The 20,279-nt window shown below is 33.5% G+C and overlaps 1 pseudogene across 1 annotated transcript; it reads left to right on the top strand.

Annotated features, from left to right (window-relative positions):
• Positions 1–12,286: 12,286 nt before the first annotated feature.
• Positions 12,287–14,826, top strand: LOC147402563 (WRKY transcription factor 71-like; annotated as a pseudogene). The gene is made up of 3 exons (XR_015178922.1): positions 12,287–12,910; positions 13,489–13,632; positions 13,771–14,826. The product of XR_015178922.1 is annotated as a WRKY transcription factor 71-like (transcript).
• The last annotated feature ends 5,453 nt before the right edge of the window (positions 14,827–20,279 follow it).

Below are 20,279 nucleotides of genomic sequence, written 5' to 3' on the forward strand. Positions count from 1 at the left end.
AAGTTCAGCTCACCCACCCTAACCTAAGCTTCCATGGATTGCGTACCACGAACCAGACATGTTAGAACATGATTTATAAACATCTTAAAAACAAATACCAAAAAATATGGTTCATGAATATCAATAAAACAGTTTCTTCCTTATCCCAACATTAAGATTTTAATTTCCTTAAACTATCAATTATAGGGTCCCCTGCATGGAAACATAAACCATAGTTACTGTGTGATCCCTCCATGTCATGTTGATTGAGCTGGAATGAAGAAAATAAGGACCCCAAGTTATATAGTATATATGTAGAACATTGAATTTGTATAGGAGTGAAGGAATAATCCAGGGTGTTCTTATGAGATTGGAATAAAAGGTGGGGATTACTAGAGAGGAATCATGTGGGTGCATGTGGAGAACATGCCCAAAGCTACAAGCAAACCCTAGAGGGAGACTTGGGTCCCCCCACATTCATTGATCACATTCTCTTGGATGGCTTGGAGGAACTTGTGTGTGTGTGTGTGTGTGGGTCCCTTTCAGCCACCCTATATGATTTCAATATTATCCACAAAGGTGACCAACCCATTTTCAAAAACATATAAAAGCCCTTCTCCCTTGTTTCCTTGAAGCAATTTGTGACCAAAAGGAGTAAGGTGTGTTTCAAGCTCTTAAGAAATTTATTTGAAAATTTTTGAATCATGGGTTCTCTTGGTGTTAGGGTTTTTGCTGCTAAGTCCATTAGAAGAAGGCAAGAGAGGAAGGCAAGGAGCAAGAGAATCGAAGGAAGACATGGGTTGAGAAGCGAGCCTACAAGGATTCTTCTAGAAGGTTCTAGAAGGCCCATGAATGGATTGGAGAGAAGGGTTAAAACACTAAAGAAGCTTGTGCCCAATGGGAAGTCCATGGGCTTGGATGGGCTTTTTAGGGAGACTGCTGATTACATTTTGTCTTTAGAAATGCAAATGAAGGTTATGCAGCTTATGGTTAACGCGTTATCGGGTTCTAACGAATAACGACTCATTTGTAAAAATTGATCTCTTTCATTTGTATGTTTTTTTTGGATTCATATTGTTTAATTATGTTTGACCTAAAAATGTATGTGATCTTTGATTTATATAAAAATGGATTCTCTAGTTCCACCTACGTTATCAGAATACTTCAAAATTGTCATCATAATAGCGGATTGGGGATTTGAAACCCAAATCAAACATAGATTAGATCAATTTCTTTTTCAAACTTCATTAATTAGAAGTCAAGTTCTTACAAGTATGTCATATATGTATGAAATTTAACACGTTGATTGTTTGCGTGAAAGGGATTGTTATAATTTGTTTTATATTTTTTATTTTTATAGCATGCGAAAGAGATAATTTTTCTAGTAATTTCAATGATGATTTATCTGAGCGAAATCCATATCCTACGTATATCGATATGAACCATAAATAAAAATGGACTGCCCAAAAGTCATGCAAAATTAGAGTCTTCTAAGATTAATTTTGCTATTATCCCTTAGAGAAATGAAAAGTTACTAAATCACCAATCAGAGTTGCAAATTGGCCATGATGGTCCAACAGGCCTCAATCCGGGTCCACTTCCATAGGGATCACCGATCAGCTTTGCAAATATGCCATGGTGGCCCGACAGGCCCCCAATTGGTCACTTTCGTGGGGTCTGGGGTTGGTAGGTGCTTGTGGTTCCCATTTGAAATTGAAGTTTAATTTCCAATTATGAGTTAAAAAAAAGTTTGGGCTATTTCATTAAAGAATAATCTTAGCCCAAGCCCAAATGCTTGGTCTCGACCCGAGTTGTTGGGGGCATTTGGTTTGGATTTTCAAATCCGATTCTTGCCCATATTTCGATTTTAGAATCTTATATTCGACTTTGTTTGGATGATTGTTAGAAATTGATTAAAATGAAACTCTCTCTCTCTCTCTCTCTCTCTCTCGAATGGCTCTTGATTTGGGTTTTATTGGTTTATGGTTTTTTTTTTGGGTGGTCGGTTGTGTTTATGTTGGTTTTAGATAAATGAGTACTTGAAAAAATCGATTTTCTTATTTTGGTTTATCTGAGTTTAATCTATTATTACAGCAAAAAATTGTATATAAGATTTAATGATTTATTTAGAAACTTGTACATTGGGTATCTTTGAAGCTACTTTTTGTTATTGTTTGTGTTATAATTCATTTGATATGCTCACATGGGATGCAAAGGAACAAATGAATCCTGGATTGACGGGAAAGTAAGCTATTTGACAAAGTGCATAATTAATTGAGTTAAAAATCTTAGTCGATGGCTTCTTCTCCTTTTTCGAAAATGTATACCTCTCCCCATCTAATTTGGTGGAATTGTGCCCCTTAATGTACCCACACATTTTTGTCAAGTCTATTTGTTGGATTGTGGCCAAGATAGATTCCATTTGTTCAAAAAATTATTTCCTCTCGAACGGGTTTTTATATGAAATGTTTTGTGCATTGTCTGTTAATTACTTGCTGTGAGCCTAATTTCCTCTAACCTATTATATTACATAGTCACAAAAATCTCCGGATTTTTTCAAAAAATCTCGAACAAGGGATAAGCCAAACAAATCGATGAATTAATTAATGATTTATCAACTAATCATGGAAGAGGATAATATTTTTGCCCTTTAGCCTCGAAATTTTATTTCCTTTAAGATTCAAATCTCAAGGACAAGGTAGAATGTTTAGGGAGATTGAAGATGATGGGTTTTAGTAAAAAACACAAAAACATTCTTTGTTTATTCCCCGAAATTTTCCCGATTTTTTTTTCTTTGAATTTATCAGTATTAACCAAATTGTGGCTCCACTGAATAATTAACGAATCCAAACTTTGTTACTATGTTATATTATATGTATAACTGTGTCTAAAAAAATATATAATTTGAAATTCTGTGATGTATTATTCAACTTATTTATCATATTAATCTTGTACAGACTTCAGCAATACTAGCTGGTTGAGATGAAATTTCTTGCTCAACAGAGGGATGTTAAGGTGTTTTATCTTCTTGGTGTTGCAGCCCAGCACCTCCCATGTATGCTAAGTTGCACTTTTATGCTTACTAAATAATTAATGCCTTGGCACCCATTTTTTTTTTTTTTTTTTGAGTCAGATTGACTTGACTCTTTTCTTGGTCAACAATAAACGGGTGTAAACTGAGGAACGAGATTTGACTAGGATTATTGTATCCAAATGGGTATGCACCCAATTTAAATCCAAATTTGTTAAGAGGTATGAAAATAACAATCGTGTAATATTTTCTTAAAAGTTTATATTTTTTAGGGAGTTTTATATGTTTTAGTAACTCTTAGTCATATAAATAGAGATCTTTAGGACTAAAACTAATGAGACAATGGTGATTGTTCTTGTTCTGTTCCGTGGACATAAGCACACCTCCGAATCACGTAAATCCTTGTGTTATTATTGTGATTGTGTTATCTTTCCTATTTTGCTTTTTCACAATGTATGGGTCCTTTGTAGCTGAAATTGGTCTAGTCTTGGTCCAATAGTTGCACATTGATTATGGTTTATTAACTTAGTAAATTCCATTTAGCTTTGTGTGTCTTTGGAACAACCATTTATATCTGATTTTTGAAGTTTCTGAAGGCGACACATTCGCGGCTTCGCATTGGTGACCATGGACTCAATGTGTATGGTTGGGAGCGAATGTCATGATCGAACGCTCTAGTGAGATCGGTTGGTCCATAATTTTTTTCGGACCAAACCTTTTCTCCCGAAGAATCCAGAAAATATTGAAGATAGCTTAGAAGACCTGGTTGTTCAACGATGCAAAAGTGGGCAAGTGACTGCGTACTCACGAAGAAGCGACGCTAACTTTCCTGAGTCAAGCGTGTTGCTGTCCAAATTGTTATATTTTTCTTTGTTTAGAATGACTGATTCTCATGACTTTGATTGATTTTAATTTATTAAATTGGTTATTTTCTTTTGGGTGTTTGATCTTTTGGTTCGTTGTGTAATCTAGTGGGTTGGGGTTGATTTACTGATCTTTTATCTAGAACAGTTGAACTTTTTCGAATTTTGGATAATTTTTAAATTTGACTCAAAATATGATCGAAAGCCCCAATGAATTAGCGGGAAGCTATATTTTAAAGTTTGAAATCTTGCTCAATGTAGGGATGATGGGACCACAATCAAATACCTCATATTCTCATTTATCATTGAGGTGACACAAAATTGGCATCTTATCGATATTATCTACTCTGACAATGATAGGATCCTAATTTTAATTTTTTAAATCAATAAAATAATTTACTTTAATCAATATTGAAATACTCAGATATAGTAAAAGAGATGAAAAAAGAATTTTCAATACTGTAAAACTTATTTTAGGATGAGCGTTATAAAAGAAAAAAGTTAACTAAAAAAGAAGCCCTCCTGCAAGGTGCATTAAGGAATTTTTATCCGGAGAAAAGAGAATTTTTTTGGCCGAAATAAAAAATGAATCATAACAAGTTGTTAAATACTTTATCTATGTGATTGAATTAGAATTTGAATGAAAAAAGAACCAATACATCGTTTGATTCATCTATACGAATGGAACCCAAAACAAAAATTATGAAAAACGAAAAACAAGACTTAAATCATAATCAAAATTTTAATCTAATAATAAATATAAAAAAACATGATAAATCATAAACAACATTATAACCTCCACATGAGGTAATAGTCAACTAAATATCAATACATAACTCATATACATGTCATCAAAGGACCCTGACCCATTTAGTGGGTCCAACCTATCTTAAAGAATCAAATAAGTAAGATGATTAGGGACATGTGATCTTATTAATTTCCATTGTTGCCTTATTGTAGTGGTTGAATCACTTGGTTCTTCTTCATGTCACACACACAGACACACACTCACCCACTCACTCACTCTCTCTCTCTCTCTCTCTCTCTGACATTCTCACAGAGGAGAATAGTCTTCCCTTGGATCCCAATTTCGTCAAAGATAATTAAACTAACATAAAATTTTGGACCGTTGACCACAAATTTAATACAAGATTACACAATAAACGAGGCTGATTTTGTCCTTACTTGGAATATTAAACCATTATCTTTATATTGACCCCTGCCTTCTAATATTAAAACACTTAAAAAGATAGTTGTTTGACTTCGATTTCTTACCATGACCATGATCTGAAATTGTTTTCTAATTTTTTTAAATTTCATTGATTGATTTAGTAATCTAATAACATATTTATCAATGATATATCTTTGATTAAAAACAAAAAACAATTAGAGGTAATCCACAGAAAAACTTAGCTTAAAAAAGCTAATATAAGGTGTACTTAAAGACTATATAACATCTTCATTGTTATTGATGTTAACTTTAATCTAGAAGAAGATTTACCACTCAATTAACCATAATATTATCATCTTCATTGTAGATTAATAATTCATAGGATAATGTTGAAGTGACCTTAAGATTGGACCTTACACCACACACCCTAACGTGAAAGTGTATGGGAATCGTAGATGTTTTTCTTGAGATACGAGTGAAAAATATCTATGATTTCTATCCACTTTCACATTAAGATGTGTGATATGAGGTCCGATCTTGAGGTCACTCCAGCCCGACTCGAATTCATAATCTCTTAAAAATCATTCGATCAATTTGATTATTATAAATTATTATGGGGTGTGGATTTGGTAGGGAAGGGTGGCATATTTTGATACTAAGTTAAAAAAAAAATACATATATATATATATATATATATGAGTCCCGTTCAGCAACAAACATTTTGGCAAAACATTTTTCAAAACATGGGTTAGAGGTCTTGGAATGGGTTGATTTTTGGTGATGATGATCTCCTCCCCATAGAGATCATCCTCACCAAAAATCAGCCCATTCCAAGACCTCTAACCCATGTTTTGAAAAATGTTTTGCCAAAATGTTTGTTGCTGAACATTTCCTTATATATATATATAATATATATATATATAATATATATATATATATATATAGATATATATATATATATCTATATATATATATATATATATGAGTCCCGTTCAGCAACAAACATTTTGGCAAAACATTTTTCAAAACATGGGTTAGAGGTCTTGGAATGGGTTGATTTTTGGTGACGATGATCTCCTCCCCATAGAGATCATCCTCACCAAAAATCAGCCCATTCCAAGACCTCTAACCCATGTTTTGAAAAATGTTTTGTCAAAATGTTTGTTGCTGAACATTTCCTTATATATATATATATATGTTACAATATTCCTTAATTAAAATTAATATGAACTTTTTTGTGGCGGAGATGCTAAAGAGCACTTCAAGACATCGACTAAGGATGACCCTGACTTTTGTGTAGAGTTGTTTTTGATGAATTTTCTAATTCACTTTATTATGATTTAGGCATCATGCTTCAATCAAATTAGCAATTAATTAATGTAATTCACGAAACTAAATCTACATACCTTTGAATTGTGAATAATAATACGACAACTAATAAGGTGGTCTTCTTAGTGCTTTCAACTCTAATCTACCACAATTACAAAGAATAAAATCATACAAATAGCTCTACCACAATCCCTATTAGGTAGTCAAATAGATGGGAATTCACTGCACTGTCTATGGGAGGGGGACGGCTACCTATTTATAGGATTTCTTTATTCCTCATACTTATGCCCATCATAAAGTGGGGGAAAGTATATATCATTACTCTTGCGTTATGGGAAAATCACAACTCATGTTTGGAATTGGAGACTATTAAGATTGCATTACGGTTCTACATTTTAACCTTAGTTAATAAGTTACGCAATTAATTAATCCATTAAAAACAATGTTATGTGTCGGATCAAAATAGTTTTCAAAAGACAATAATGTCGGTAATTTATAAATTGCATGTTTAAAATAAAATATTAATTAAAACTTGCTGATTTTGAAAACATTCCAATAGTTTTATACCTGTAATACACTCATCGATATCCTAGGATAATAGTATTCCAACCATCCTTTGAGTTTGGTTGGTACCATCGATACGATAGTTGTGGGGGGATGTGGATGAAATCATAATTTTTTGAAGCTACACATCCTATTTATTTGAGACTTACAATTATCAGATGTTTTATGATAAATATTATATGTATCATTGGTCAGATGATAATATGAAAAGATATACTTTATGGAGTTGAATGTTGGGTGATAAAAAAACATAATGTTAATAAATTAAACATAAAAAGGACGAAAGTATTAAGAAGAATGATTAAAAAGAGATTAGAAAATATAGTATTAAGAAGAATGATTAAAAGGAGATTAGAAAATATAAAATTAAAAATGAACACATTCGAAAAAAATATTGGATTAATCTACTAAAGGATGAACTAAAAGAAAATCAATTGACTGATTTCAAGTTTAAACGGGTTCGATGAAGATCAATAACAATACTGTTGAGAAGAAATATTTATAAACTCACATATAAAGATAGTAAAGGCAAATATAAATACTTTTCATGAAAAAATATATGATTTTTATTAGAGTCGAATATATTATAGAATCAAATTATTGGGACAAGACTTTTTTTAAGATAAAAGTAGAAAGGGTGCAATAAGACGATTTCCCAGATAAAAGATTATTCATCTCAGTAATACTCTTGTCCAAATACAATTAACTGTGGAGTTCTAATGGGATCCGATGTATTCGAATTGGTATGATGGTACCCTATTGAGATAAGACTTTGACGATGATGATATGTTGAATCCCTAATTATTTCAATGTTGAAGTGGCGAGTATGTGACTTATTGGTTGAAACATCTCAGTTAACCCATGAAGAGATCCTAATATCGGACGATACGTAGCGGAGACTAGTGACCAAGTCAAAACTAGGGCTTTGTGTCCGAACAACTTTGAATTTGTCCAAGAATAAAAACCCAAACCGCAAAAAAAAAATATTTTTTTTATAGGATTTTGTCGCTTTTGTAGCTCCCAAACTTACCCACTAAGCAACTAATATAAAATATTATTAAATTCTCCCATTTAATTATTAAAAAAATAAATAAAATAAGAAACCAAATAATAAATAAATAAATAAAGAATCAGTCACATAAACAACATCTCGAGAGCGTGTATTACAAGCAACCGTGGAATATACCAAAACCGCGTAAAGATGATATTTTAGAAGAAAAAAAAGGTGAGAAAGAGCGCGTAAAGTCACGTGCTTCGAAAGTTTAATAGAAAAGTTCTGAGCCGATAGATGGGACACGTGGTTGATTACGATTGTTCAGCGATTACGATAAAAACGTCTACATCAAGATTTGATTTTGATGAAGACTAGAATGCCACGTGGCATATGAATTCAACCAGATAAACTTGTGGATGGCGGGAAATATTTGAACCAAAGCAAACAAGTCTGCGTGGGTCGGTACCTTAAGGTTGAAGATGTTGTAAAAATATGACACTTGGCATTTTGAGTAAATCTGTATTTCGGATCGAAATGGTTATATGAGTACGGTTAAGATGGGCACAGATGCTCCGCATCGAATTCTGGGTCGATGGTGACCCGGGCCGTGTATTGTGGCCAGTTAGTTTCACGAAAAATATAATAATGACTTTCGGATCTTATGGATAATGCCAGATGGGTCCCCAAATCTTTCTAATTTATTGGATTGACGGCAGTCTCCTTTTATTTGTATTTGTATTTGTATTTTTCATTTTTAATTTTTAATTTTATTTTTAATTATCATATGTGTATTTAATAATTTTTTTTGGGTATTTCAAGCAAATCCCTTAAGTTTTTTTATTATTTGATAGACCCCTACACTTTTAATCAATGATGCTTTTTTTGAATATTTGATACACCACTACATTTTTAATCAATGACATTTTTTTTAAAACTTATTGATCGTATCCTCACCTTTTGGGTGAGACTAATCCCTCGATCATAAGCACCATCCCCTCAAAAAGTTTTACGTGCAATTGGTTGAATTGAGGGTGAACCAAACGTTGGAGGGTGGTCCCAAGGAATTTATTGGTTCGTGGGGTTTTAAGCACTTGACTCATTCTTCCTAAGGGGCTTATTAAGACTCGACTTGCCGTTAGACCAATCCCTTGGGATTTTAATAATGCCATGCCCTTGACTATGGTATTCGTGTTGATTAATAAAATAACTGAAATGCCTTTCTTTTTTATACATCTTACAAAACTCTTTTCATTTGTCCTTAATTTTTGTTTACAATAATCTCTCATGGTTGACCTTAATCAACTTGGCGTATTATCAAATTTGGAAAGAGAAGATTATCTCAAATAGTAGACAAAAAATAGTGGAACATGTATAACTTATCCAATTTTTTGATACATGGATCAACCAAATTTCCTATAATATTAAGATAAATTGTATGATGCAGCTTGCTCAATATTATCCTATTGCATATACAATTATCTTAGATCATATAATATCTCGAGTGAGATGGTTTATCAAGTTGTTAACTTCTTCCTTTGTTGAAAAGCAAAGGAACACATTGGAATTTTCTATACTAATCAAACTCTTTAAAATATTATTTATAATGTTTAATTTGCATTGTTGTAAAATAATGGAGTCCGACAAAAATATTTTCATTCCGCTCTGGCAAAATCCTTCTGCGTTTATGTTTCATGCTACTATGACTTTTACATGGTTAAAACATGATAATCAAACTTCATATTTAAAAACATTGTTTTAAGGACAAACACTTGACAAGACCATGTATATAAAGTTAATCGAAATCAACTTGGTATAATTTAGGTTCAACTTTAAGTTCATCAACAAGATTAGAATTTGATGGACTCAACATTGACTCCAAATTAATAAGGGATGATGCCCATTTTGATTCATATATATCCCTAAAACAAGGATTCGAAGAGAGCACCTTATCCACTTTAAATATTATTTTTTGGATTTTATTAAGAGCACAGTTTAAAGTGCAATAAAAACACTTTGAAATTTGGAATATGGTATTTTGATAAAAATTAAATTTTTTAAGAGCATTTTTTACAAAATTCAATTTCCAAAGTATATTTATTGCACTTTATTGTGTGCCCCATCATTATTTTTTTTTTATATGAATTTTTAAAAATATCATAAGTTTTCTTCAAAATAAAATAAGCTATTTTCTCTTTTTTTTTTTTATTTTTAATATGAAGGCTATTGTTGATATTGATGAAGTTGACAAGGGTTAAAAGCGAGAGGTAAGATGGGCTTCTTCAAAATGAAGCAACGGGATATAATTGTCATTATGAAAAAAGACAAAGATATCACGTTGGTCTTTAATTTTTCATCATTTTGGGTGCATTTATTGTTCGAAGCCGGGAATACAACACGGTTTTGAGGATTGTGGGGCTGTCGGGGGAGTCTATTGAGCCAACGAGGGGGTGACGTGGATATCGTGCGATCCGTATATCAGACAGTTCACACGTGTCTAAGTCTTTCTCTATCTCTACTTGTTTACATTTTTGCAGTTTTTACACACATGTACGAAAGTAATCGATATCATTTCATGCGGGCGTCCCAATTTTTTATTTTTTTTATTACAAAAATACCCTTTAAACTATAAGGATGGACACACCTGAAATTATGGGTGTCTGCTACTAATTAATATCTCATTGAAATACAAATTATTTATTGAAATTCTAAAGATTTGGTATTAAAATCAAAATTTTAACCTATTTCAATGATATTGTGGTGGCAAATCATCTTAACACCTAGTGATGTGGAGTGTTGGGTGCGAGGAGGTATTTTGGTTAAGTTTCTTAATTTTTAATGAGATGCAAATCACATTCTCACATTTAAGTCGATTTTTAAATTTGTCAATTTTGATTAATTGGGTCAAAGAAAATAACGTGTCTTGATCCCCCACACACCCATTTCCAATCGACAAGGTGATTGTTATGTATCCAGATCATGTAGTGTTGATTAGTACCTTCTTCAATTATATCATGGGTATTTTTTAATGATGGATGATTCCAAGATGAGTCCTGTTGTAGTAACTTCAAGATTGTACCTCATATCGCACATCTTCACGTGAAAAGTGCGTAAGAACCATGTATAAATGCATCTATGGTTCCTATGCCCTTACACGTCAAGATGTGTGTTGTGAGGTACAATTTTGAGGTCACTTCAGCATTAGTCATCCAAGATATATTTAGGAAGCATGATTTGTATATAGAGTCATGCTGGATTGATATCAAGATTGTTCCTCACTTTGCTCTTTCGTGACTTGGAAGTGTGCAGGAATCATGGATGTTTTTTACTTGTATCTCGATGAAAGTATCTATCATACCTACACACTTCCAGATAAAGAATGTGCGATATGAGGTATACTTTTGAGTTCATTTCAACATTATTCTTATATATAAAATGGTTTTAGGACTAAATTATTCTCGATGGTTGATTGTGATGCTCAACATCTTTTACATTCATTTTTCTTTCAAAAGGAGAGAGGGAGCTAAAAGATTAGAATAATGTTGAAGTAACTTCAAAATTGGAACTCACATTACACACCATCATGTGAAAGTGTATGGGAACCATAGATGTTTTTCCTCAAGATACGATTGAAAAGACATCTATGGTTCCTTTCCACTTTCACATCAGGGTGTGCAATGTGAGGTCCAAGCTTGACGTCACTCCAACAAGACTCAAAAGATTATATCGTCTATTTTCTATAAACCATATACTTTATATTCAAACTTTCCTAAATCCTAAGAAGTGGTTTCAATATCTTCTATTTTGGAAGGAACAAGCATGACTACATACATACCTCCATGCTTCTTTTAAGGTGTTCAAAGCTAGTTGATGGGTTTGATGTCGACGACAACATGTGTACCTCAGTGAAGTCATTTGATTTTTGTACTCAAAGAAGTAGTTTGTCGTATTAATTAATCATTCAAACTTATAATTGATATCTTTTACATTTTTTTTTCTTATATCAGTAGTATTCGTATTACTCGATTAGACAATTAATTGATCATATCAGTATAGACTAATCTATTTTAATACCAAAATTGAAGTAAAAAATTAATAAAATTATTCTAATTAAATTTAAATCAATACTATATTGATATTTCAATCTTGACTAATGGAATCAGAATTATATATAAACAAGAAAAAAAAGAAGAAAAAAAGAAATCAAGGGCATATCAGTCATTTAAGGTAATTATTAGTACCCCTGAAATGAAAGTATTAAAAACCGAAAAATCTATTGGAGGAATCACATGCAGTGGAGATAGATTATTTTTTCCAGCTTTTTTACGCCGTAATCGTCTACGTGTAACAGAACCCCGTTCACACCTAACCGGTTAAGCAGTCAAACACCTCCTTGTATGAAAGCGTCGACCAACATGCACTCCTGCATTTAATGCCACCGGCCCCCTCCTTATACCGTACGTTTGACTGTCAATAGCCAGTTAATCTAAGATGTGCAAACCAGCTACAAACCCAACCTTCTCTCTAGTGTCTCTCACACAACCCTGAAACCTCTGTCTCTCTCTCTCTCACCAGAGAAAAAGAATTAAGAATAAAAAATGGAGAATTTGTGCTTTTGATGGAGAAGAGAGAAACGATGGAGATGGAGAGTTTGATGGGTATGACGGCATTTTCAGATCAGATTCCAAGCAATTATTCTCTTTCAGGGATCTTCGATGAAAAAGGTTCTTTCGGGTTCATGGACTTATTGGGTATCCAAGATTTTAGTCCATCGATGTTCGATTTGCTACAACAACAACAACAACACCACCACAACCACCACAAGTGCCACCACCACCACCACCACCTATGGAGACGTCTGAGGTGGTGAATTTGCCTACAACGCCTAACTGTTCATCGATATCATCATCATCGACTGAAGCGGTTACGGATGAACAAGTTAACGTAGTTAAGGAAGAAGAGCAAGAGAAGACTAAGAATCAGTATGTCTTTTATACTTTTTTTTTCCCTTCTTCTTCTATTCTTCTACTTCTATGAATCTATCTTTCTTTCTTTTTCTATTTTTTTGTCTCTTTATTATGTGAATTAAAATTTAAACTTTTGGTATACTTTTTTTTATTCAAACTAAGAAACCATGAAAAGAAACAGAATGAAAAAGAGGGTTCTTCTTCTTCTTCTTCTTCTTTCTCTCCTTCTCTTTCTCTTTCTCTCTCTCTCTCTCTCATAATGCGAACTAAGTCTAAATTGTTTGACTAGTTGTATTGATTGAAACTAAGAAACCCATTAAAGAATAAAGAGAAACACAAGTAGACAAATTCTCTCTCTCTCTCTCTCTCTCTCTCTGAAGTGAAGTACGGTTTGACTGCGTGTTTTGATTCAAACTAAGAAACCCATTAAAGAGGAACATAATTAGAAAAATGGGTCTATCTTAATATGTGAATTAAACCGTTCAAGTGCTTGTTTTGATTAAAACAAAGAAACCCATTAAAGAGAAATTAATAGAATTGCAAAACTGGGTCTTAGGTCTGTTGATTTATTTCTTTGGTTTATGTGGGTTTAGATTGAAAGTTAAAAAGAAGAACCAAAAACGGCAGAGAGAACCAAGAGTTGCGTTCATGACAAAGAGCGAGGTTGATCATCTGGAAGATGGGTTCAGATGGAGAAAATACGGACAAAAGGCTGTGAAAAATAGCCCTTTTCCTAGGTACTAAATTACCCAATTTGTCATAATCTCTCTTTGCTAAATTTAATCTACTACTTGCATATTTAGATTTAAATTTGGAAATTATCAAAATTCTACCTAATTGTGCTGCAAAAATTTGCATTTGCACTACTTTTTCAGGAGCTACTATCGTTGCACTAGTGCAACATGTGGTGTGAAGAAGCGGGTGGAGCGATCGTCCAATGATCCAACAATCGTCGTGACGACATACGAAGGTCAACACACGCACCCAAACCCCATCACGCCACGTGGAAGCTCTGCAAGAATGTCGACTGATTCGACCAGCTTTGGCGGTGTTGCCGCCTTCACACGGATGCAAATGATACATTCTCATTACCAACAACAGCTGCCACAACAACATCAACAAGCCTATTTGCAAAGCTTATCACCTTTAAATTTTAGTTCTACTTCACCTTCTCCGCTTTTCCTTCAAGAGAGACAGTTTTTATCATCGTCAAGGGCTTCTTTGCTTAGGGATCATGGGCTTCTCGAAGATATTGTTCATACAGATCTTCCGAAAGAGGAGCGTAACACTATTACTAGTCTTGGCCAAACACGTTTAACTAAGGAGTTTTGATGAGATTTGGTGCATTAGTACTTATAAAATCGTACTCACAATGTATGTGCAGTTCTATTCACTCAAGACAATCGCTTTCATTCTGACTTGACCGTGGACATTATTGTTTCTTACTGACTGCATTGTCCTTAGAGAAACCATCCCACTTCACCGTTATATAAAAGCTTTGTTGATTATCTCTATAACACGACTGTTTATTCAATGGTGGGACTGGTTTCTTTGTTGCTTTACTTGTATTATTTTTGTGTTTAGAGATTATTTTGAGTTTTGAGCTTTATTAGGCTTTTTTGTTATTGTTGTTTCCCTTCATTTGTCCCACATCTTTGCTATTTTGCTTGAAGGAATGTGAATCAATTCAAATTAGGGTACTGTAGTTAAGAGTTTTTCAGGTTAGGGTTTCTTCATTGAGAAAGTTGGCTTGAAGTTTTCAGCTTTTCCTTTATGTGAGAATCCTCAACATGTATTAATGGGAAGTTTGGATATCTAAAATTGTATTGGGAACTTGATTTTGTTCCAAATTTAAAGAATGTGAGAAGACCCTAACATGGAAATTGGTGTGAGGAGTAAATTATGTCTTAAAATGTGTATGGAGGTGTAAATGGAAGAATGGGTAGTTACTAGTGATCTGCTTTTATGTTTGTAGAATTAATGACTCTTCCTTTATTCCTCTTTTGTGTTGTTTTATGATGCATGTTTATGGCCTTTGATTCATTAAATGGTGTGTGAACATCATGGTAGGGATGTGAAGCTGATTCTTGATTTAAAGGATAGTGGGAGATCTTGGTGGAGATATGAACACTTTTTTGGGCACTGGTCATGTTATATACCTTTTGGTTTCAATGTCGTTGTCTATGTGACAGTGTTGCTTGGGATGTTGGCCTTGCATAAATGCCATGTTATAGCTATACATCATTACACATGCATGACTTGTAGCCAAAATCAAAGGAAAAGAGGAAAGCCTAATGATGAATACTATTGCCATTTGCCGTTGAATTTGACTCTTTAGAAGATTAAACCGAAACATACATGAAACATTTGTGAACATACATCTGCTTAAAGCTAGCTTACATATATATATATATATATATATATACCAAAATAACATTCAAATAATTGTATATGTGTACTCAACATGAAGAGCACTCAACAAAAAAATGTATTTAAATGAAGAGTCGTGATTTTCTGATGCCCCTGACGTGACATGGGTTAGAACTATAGATTTTTTTTCCCTTGGGATACAAAAATATACATCCTCATAAATATGAGCAGTTATGTATCCCGAGGAAAAGAATCGATGGTTTTGACACATGCCACATCATGGGGCATGTGTCAGAGGGGGGCATTAAAAAATCATTATTCTTAAATGAATACGAATATGCATGCTACGAGTATACATGTATTTTATATGAGTGTATGTACGTTTTTCTCATTGTGCATGCAAGGCATAAATAATGATATTCGTATATTGTCATAAATGATTCAAGTTGGCGATTGATTACCATAGATGTATTCAAGTGAACTTGTCTGAGGTTTTAATTTTGGATTCTGGAGGCCTGAGAGAGGTATAGGTAAACAAACCCGAGCTTTAATTTTCTTCTTAAAATTAATGATTCACTATACTCTTATTCATGGACATAGGCATTGCTTAACAAAAATATTGTTGTGTCGTGCGCGTTCTTTTATTATACTGTCTTTGTATTTTACTAGTAATTTTAAACTCCCAATCTGGCATTTGTGTGGACTCTAAGAAGAACAAATTTTCCAACTTGTGATTTTCACAACCATAACAAAAAAACTCTTTTAAAGTTCAGTTAAAACATACCTTAGGGTTTCCTCCCGCACCTATATTTATAGAATTAGTAGACCTTATGGTAGAATATCCTATATCTCTTGTAATTCTACCAAAGTGACTCCACACCTAGCCTTAATTCTATTGATATAGCAAGAAAAATAAATTTAGATTCAAGAAATAAATATTTTTTGTGGGGTTCATGCAATCTTTAATTTTGTATGCTGTTCTCTTCTGTGGCATCTATAGCTAACATTAGAGGATTTTAAGTACCCTGTACAAATTATTTGTTAAATTTTAGATTTATGTCGCTTTTCAGGGCCTATGTGAAAGAGTACAATAAAGTACCTCTTGTTCATGAATATCTGAAGAGTATGAATTTGCCCCATGGCCCTATCTAGAATATTACAAACCTAAGAAACTTACCCAAACACATATTTCAAAAGTAAAAGATATTCTCATATGAAACTAACTTTGAAAACCTTCCAAAAGTTAAAAAAAGAATAATGCCGAAGTGACCTCAAGATTGGACTTTACATCGCACTACCTGACATTAAAGCATATGGGAATCATAGATACTTTTCCTCGAGATATAACTGAATAAGCATCTATGACTCCTATCCACTTTCACGTCAAGTCATGCTATATGAAGTTCAATCTTGAAGTCACTCCAGCACGACTCTTAAAAATAACCGGATAGTAATTAGTAAAAATAGCAAAAGACTTAAATTAGACTCCCAAAATGACTTTTACAAATCTTTTTACCTTTAACTGTGGTGCTTATTGAACCTTTATTATAGACCTCTTCTTTAGTCTTCAAAGGGTTATATTATAATAACAACTTGCATAGTTGGGTCTGTCAAAATCTAAAATACATTCAGCCAGGTTTATTCACATCAAGGCATCCCATGAATTCTGTTGTCATTTGTCTTACATCAATCCACGTCACCTTTTGCGCCTGAAAACCCATTAATGTTTGGTCCTCATTAATGGTTGCTAATGGTGGGTTTTTTCATAGGCTTTTTTAATAGGATAAGCCCATAAAGAAATATGATTAAATCCAAATACTAATTGAACTAAGTTTTGGGCTTTGACATGTAAGTTCTACATTCATGCGTCGTTGGGGACCAACTAATATGCCACGTGGCTTGTTAAGAAGACTGGAGAGTCAGATTGTAATCTAACTCCCCAGAGTACAGAATCTTCACTCATGAGAAGGCTCCCCATCAGTATAATTTAGGTAGGTTTAAAGTTTAAAGCATCTATACGTCCGAGTCTGACTGAGGTTGGGGCAGTTAGCAAGTCTATTTGAACCGTTCAATCGATGGGCCCACCAACTAACGTTGAAAAGATTGATGAACCCACCATATACAATTGTGGGTGTAGTTGCACGGTCCCTTTCAATAATGTTCTATATAATGGCCCATGGAGCCTATAAAAGGTTAATTTGGGCGTTTCAAATGTTGGGCCAATAGAAATTCCACACCTTTCATTTTCATTTTCATTAATCCTCTAAAAATTTCATCATCGTTATATAATTGCCTAATGAAATGAAAGTGAGGTTGTCAATGGATTGGATCGTACCCAAATTTCAGTTTTGAACCGGGGATTTTGGTTCCCAATAAGAATCCTATTTGATAACATATTGGATGAGTTCTGGATCAACCATGCCCCGATCTAATAAAATGAGTGAAAGTACGTAAATTATTCTATATATTTTGTTTGAATATGTGTCGTTTATTTAGACTTGTATATCAAATTGGATTTGATATCCGATCTAAACCCAATCGGATTTTTGTTGGACCATATTCACATCGTAAATGAGATATTTATTGGATGGGTCCCAGGTCCTTGGAGCCTTATTGGAATGATCCTTAAATAACCCCGAACCAATCTGGACCTGATCCTTTCAAACCCTAGATGGAAGTTAAGGAAATTGTCGAATCACGTGGTCTTGATTGTCCAACAGTCAAAATTGACCTTGCTAATGATGTTGAGATACAATTATTGTTGACCAGGATGATAATGATGACAGCAATGATGACAATGACGATCTTGTATTTTTGCAGGTGATAGTTTCTAGTGCTAAAGTATATTTATTAATCCAGTGTTATGTTCTTCGATCAATAAGGCCTTGTTTGGGATGCCGTTTAATTTGCAAAAATTGCAGTTAAAATAAGTTTTTATAAATATTCTTTGTGTAATTTGATTTGGAGATTGAGCATTTTGATTTAGGTTCCTAATATTTACCTAGTAGGTGTATGTTGGCGTGTTTTGAAAAAAAATTGGCCCAATTTTCTAAAATAAGCAAATGTACCAACTTCATAATATTAAATTTGTTTGAGTTGTGATAACTGACTCCCACACGTCGCATAGTTAAAATACTCTGCTGATGTGGCATGTACTAGGACCATAGATGTTTTGCCTTAGGATGCACATCACCATAAATTTGTGCCGTTGTGTATCTCAAGGAAAAAGATCTATTACTCAATTTGTGTATTTAGATTACAAAAAAAGAAAAGAAAAAAGAGTCGTGATGATCTGACTCCCCCAAGTAGCATACTCAAATACTCACTTGATGTGTCATGTGCTAGAATCATAGATTTTTGCCTCGGGATACTCATCTGCATATCCCCACAAATATATACTATTGTGTATCCCGAGGCACAAATATATGTGGTTCTAGCACATGCCACATGGGGAGTAAAAAAAAATAATTGAACACAGACATGAGTGACTTAAAGGAGGGTTGAAACTCTGAGAATTGGAGTAAAAGTTGAGAGAACTTCTGCATTTGAATGACCTAATCCCACCCCATAAAGAACAAAAAAAAATTTAGATGAGTTGAATTGAAATTCATGGATTATATATAAATCCATGAATTTCAATAATTCTATATGAACTCAACCGTACCCTTAATAGATAGAGATCGATCCAGATCCTTAATATTTAGATTATTGAAAGAAATGTCAGTTTTGATGAAACAAGCGATTTAACCGTGGAACAAAGTGAACTAACGTTTTTGTGAGAAACTAACATTCTACGCGATAAACATTTCATCTTCCTCCAAAAATCCATTATCTTCAATCTCTAAGACAAAAACTTAGATTTGTTGCGGAACAATTAATCTACTCCCCACCCCCAACAAAAAAAAAAAAAAAAATCTATCATGGTGATTAATTTGGCAAAATCATCCATGGTAAAACTTAAATTATTTTCTTCTTCTTAGTTTAAAAATGAAACAACATATAAAATTGACTAATCAATCAAATGGGGAACAAATGACAATTATGTCACCAAAATCCAAGATAGAACTCCAAGGAATTTTATTTTTTTTGGGGTGAAAAAGAGTATTTTTTAAGTGTAATGATTTTCTAACTCAACTCTAACAGATTAACTCAAAAACTCACTGACGTGGCGTGTGCAAGAATCGTAGATTTTTCCCCTTGAGATACACAACTGCACATCCCCATGAAATATGTGTAGTTGTATATTCCAGAGAAAAAATCTATAGTTTTTATACATGCCACGTCAGTGAGTTATTCTGTTAGACTTGAGTTCGAAAATCAGCACTCTTTTTGAAATAGTCCAACTAACCTTTCTAAGACAGTGAGGTAAAGAGGCCTTACTAAGCCTCATCCACCCTCAAAAGACCTCGACATACGTAAAACAAGTCCTTGAGGTAAGCAACAAATCCCAAGGTCTTATCTTACACATCTCGAGGTACTTTTTGATGGTGGGTGAGACTTACTAAAACCTTTTTCTTCAGTAAGGAAGGGGTTTCTCTTTTTGAAAAGAGGTTGAAGGTAAGGTTATTTCAGTCATTTTATGTTAGTCTCATACATTAGACAGCAATCAAGGGCTATGTCATAGGTTTGAAAATACGGGTACCTCAAATATTCATCAAAATATGGAAGGAGTGTATGCCTATATTACCCCTAAAAGATGGAAAAAGAAAACTGGATATGTTCACAATTGAACTTAATATGGCTTGAACTTGGAGTGAAATACCTTCCTTACAACCTATAATGATGTTTTACATAGTAGACAATGTCACAGACTTTAGATGATAAAAAAGCAAGAAGAAGCACATGGCATGGCATTAGGTCTCCAGTGTACAAATATCTCATCCATCATCACATCTGACCACTTCAAAGCCTTGACCCTGTCTTCACCTTTCTCTAACAACATACTGTCTGCATGACATCTCTCTTTACTAACTCCCTTACTAGAGAACTAAAGCCTATCTATCTATTCTATATA

This window comes from Akebia trifoliata, chromosome 5 (assembly GCF_017979445.1).
Source record: "Akebia trifoliata isolate Shusen 1 chromosome 5, ASM1797944v1, whole genome shotgun sequence".
In the NCBI taxonomy this organism is placed as follows: domain Eukaryota; kingdom Viridiplantae; phylum Streptophyta; class Magnoliopsida; order Ranunculales; family Lardizabalaceae; genus Akebia; species Akebia trifoliata.